The following is a 4164-nucleotide window of genomic DNA, read 5'->3' on the forward strand; positions in this document are numbered from 1 at the left end:
GCATTGAACACACAATTTATTCTAAGTTATCGTATTTTCAATATTTCCTTGATTGAATGTTTATTCCATGTTCATAATGCTTGCAATTTTCTAACTAATTATTGTTCGATATATTGAATCGCAATTAGACCGAGAGGTGATTTGTGATTAAAGCTCTAGGATTAAGCACCATTAGTTGAGCGAAAGTAAAAAAAACTTTATCGTGATTAGTGTGATTTTCAAGAAAAATTCAAAAAACTTAATGAGTCTCCAATTACTTAAATTAGCATAGACATATGAAATTATTAGTTGAAGATAGTTTTGGAATTGTTCAAGAGAAAATATTGAATAGTTAAGGGATTTTTATCATCAACTTGAGATAATTGGAATTCTATAACAAGGAATAATAAATTGTGTGGAATTTGCTAGGTGAAATCAAACACACTAGATTGATTCTTATTATCTTTAAAATTTTAATTTTAATGTTGTTTTCTTCAGTTTAATTTAGATAATATATTCTTCAAAAAAGGTTTTCTAAATAGTAATTAATTTAGTAAATTTGAATACTCAATAGCATAATTATTCCCTATGGGTTCGACATAATTTTTCTTTGAAAACACTTTACTACTTATTACGATTATGTGCACTTGTAGATATTTTTAGCACAAGAAGTTTTTGGCACTGTTTCTGAAGATTAGTTATTTGTTATTGATATTGATATCTAGATCTTTACTAATTTGGATTTTATTTTATTTAAAAAAAGGTTTAAATTAGATCTCAGTTTGGTTTTTCTTGTCAGAAATTAGAAGTGCCGATCTAAATCATCAGAGTATACACTTTTTGATCCCGAGATTGAAAGAACCTTACGTCAGATTAAAGGAGAAAAAGAAAGAAGCCGCCGCATCTAAATTTAATATGGCAGACTAGGAGAACAAGGAGTTAAGAGACTATATTATGCCCTCTGTCAATGGGGCAACATCTAGTATAAGACGGCTAATTATACAAGCCAGTAACATTGAGATCAAGCTTGCCATCATTCAAAGGATTCAACAAGCCATCTAGTTTGGGGGGCTGTCGCAAGAGGATCCTAATGTCCATATTCTAAATTTTCTAAGAATTTGTGACACTTTTAAACACAGCGGAGTGACAGATGATGTGATTCGATTGAAACTTTTTCCTTTCTCACTTAGGGCAAAAACAAAAACTTGGTTGACCTCTTTACCGCCCAGCATCATCACCACCTGGGAGGAGTTGGCACAAAAATTCTTAGCAAAATATTTCCCTCCAGCCAAGACAGCGAAGCTAAGGAATGATATCACTATCTTCACCCAATTTGAGGGTGAATCATTATATGAGGCATGGGAGAGATATAATGATTTATTGCGCAAGTGTCCACATCACGATCTCTCAGCCTGGCTTCAAGTACAGACATTTTACAATGGTTTGGGACCTACAAATCTATCTATGGTTGATGCGGCCGCAGTAAGAGCATTAATAATTAAGACCCGTGAAGCCGCATACGAACTTTTGGAAGAATTGACATCCAACAACTATCAATGGTTTGTTGAGAGAGCAATGCCACGAAAGACAGCTGGAGTTTTTGAACTTGATTCTATTACCACATTGGCGACGCAGATAGCAAATCTATCACAACAACTAGGTAAGATGAACGTTAATGTTATTCAAACTAATATTGTTTGTGTTCATTGCGCAAGAAATCATTCATGTGTAGATTGCCAAGTGGGGGAGTCCTTTTTACCCAACCGAGTTATGAACAAGCCCATTACGTATCTAATTTCCAACGTCAAAATAATCCTTATTCAAACACGTTCAATCCCAGATGGAGAAATCACTCTAATTTTTCATGGAGCAATAACAAGGGCTAGACCACCACAATAAATTCCACAACAAGAGAAGAAACCGACACTTGAAGATATGTTTATGCAGTACATCAAAAGACTGATACGGTGATCCAAAACAACTCGGCTTCAATCCGCAATCTTGAGGCACAAATCGGTCAACTCTCAAACATGCTTACTGAGAGGACAACAGGGACTTTACTGAGCAACATTGTAACCAATCTGAAAGAACATGTCAAAGCCATAACAATGAGAAGTGGGCGGACATATGACCAACTACAAACAGTAAATAACGAGTGAGATGCAAACGCTGCAGATAATGTAGAGTCCAAGAGGAAGGAAACCGAGTACGAGGTGAAAGAGGCAGAGTAGGAAAGTAATTTTATATCTGAAACTTATTCTCCTTCAATTTATAATCCACCAATTCCTTCTTTGCAAAGATTAAGAAAAAATAAGAATGATAATCAGTTCTCTAAATTTCAGAGTATATTTAAGCAACTGCATATTAATATTTCTCTCATTGAAGCTTTAGAGCAAATGCCTAAATATGCAAAATTTTTCAAGAATATATTATCAAACAAGCGAAAGTTGGAGAAGCATGAGATTGTAATGTTGACCGAGGAGAGCAGTGCAATTTTGAAAGATTTCGGGAGTTTCACAATCCCTTGCACTATAGGAAATTCATATTTTGATAAAAATTTATGCGACTTAGGGGCAAGTATTAATCTAATGTCTCTCTATGTTTTTAAGAAACTAGGTCTTGGAGAAGGAAAGCCGACCACCATCTCTCTACAGTTGGCAGGCAGATCTATTAAATACCTGAGAGAACTCATTGAGGACGTACTGGTGAAAGTTAATAAGTTCATTTTCCCGGCTAACTTTGTTGCACTCAATATGGAGGAGGACGAGGAGATCCCTTTGATATTGGGTTGACCTTTCCTTACGACATGGAGAACCTTAATTGATGTCCAGTAAGGGAAACTCATTTTAAGGGTCGGTGAGGAGTAGGTCACTTTTGATGTATTTAAATCTATGGAATTTTCTTCTGAGGCACATTCTTGTTTTCAAATAAGCGACCAAGACGTACTTATGGCGGACGAGACTTATAGAGCTGAATTTCCAAAGCTACCACTTGAGGTATATCTTACTCACTCTACATCTATTGAATTTGAAGATGAAGAGGTTAGGAAGTGTGAGAGATATTTGGATGCTACATCATCCCTTTCTCCTTCAATAAAACCAAAAGTGGAAGAGTTAAACTCATCTCGGCCGACATGTCTAAGTAAGGAACCACCCAAGCCTAAACTCAAATCGCTTCCAACAAGTTTAAGGTATGCTTTCTTAGGCCAAGACTCTACTTTTCCAGTTATTATTAACAGTTTCTTGAGTGATGTAGAGGAAGAAAAGTTGAGAGTCTTGCGGGACCACAAGATGGACTTGGGTTGGACAATCTCGGACATCAAAGGAATTAGTCATTCAATTTGCATGCACAACATTTTAATGGAGGATAATTTTAAACCAATTGTTCAACCCCAGAGGAGATTGAATCCATCAATGCAAGAAGTGGTGCATAAAAAAGTATTGAAGCTTTTAGATACTAGGATCATTTATCCAATCTCAGATAGTGCATGGGTAAGTTCAGTGCAAGTTGCCCCAAAGAAATGAGGGATAACCGTGATCAAGAATGACAACAAAGAACTCATACTAACGAGAACGGTCACGGAATGGAAAGTATGCATAGACTATCGAAAACTAAATGATGCAACTTGAAAAGACCATTTTCCCTTACATTTCATTAATCAAATTCTAGAAAGACTAGCTGGCCACGCTTACTACTATTTTCTAGATGGATATTCCGGTAACAATCAAATAGTCATTGCACCCGAGAATCAAGAGAAGACCACTTTCACATGTCCTTATAACACTTTTGCATATAGGCGCTTACCTTTTGGTCTTTGCAATGCGCCATCGACTTTCCAAAGATGCATGACATCCATCTTCTTGGACATGGTGGAAAAATTTTTAGAAGTCTTTATGGATGACTTCTTGGTTTTCGGTCAATCTTTTGATAATTGCTTATCTAATTTATCTTTGGTTTTGCAGAGATGCAAAGAGACAATTCTTGTTTTAAATTGGAAAAAATGCCACTTCATAGTCGAGGAGGGAATAGTGCTCGGCCACCACATTTCCTTTAAGGGAATTGAGGTCGACCGAGCAAAGATAGAAGTTATTGACAAACTCCCACCACCGACCAATGTGAAGGGCGTGAGGAGCTTCTTGGGTCACCCGGGTTGTATCGTCGGTTTATCAAAGATTTTTCCCAAAT

At 36.4% G+C, this 4164-nt stretch overlaps 1 non-coding gene across 1 annotated transcript; it reads right to left on the reverse strand.

The window, feature by feature from the left end:
* Nucleotides 1-1278: 1278 nt before the first annotated feature.
* LOC121236332 lies at nt 1279-1385 on the reverse strand. The gene has a single exon (XR_005934748.1). It is a non-coding gene; the product is annotated as a small nucleolar RNA R71 (small nucleolar RNA).
* Nucleotides 1386-4164: the final 2779 nt, after the last annotated feature.

This window comes from Juglans microcarpa x Juglans regia, chromosome 6D (assembly GCF_004785595.1).
Source record: "Juglans microcarpa x Juglans regia isolate MS1-56 chromosome 6D, Jm3101_v1.0, whole genome shotgun sequence".
Taxonomy (NCBI): Eukaryota; Viridiplantae; Streptophyta; class Magnoliopsida; order Fagales; family Juglandaceae; genus Juglans; species Juglans microcarpa x Juglans regia.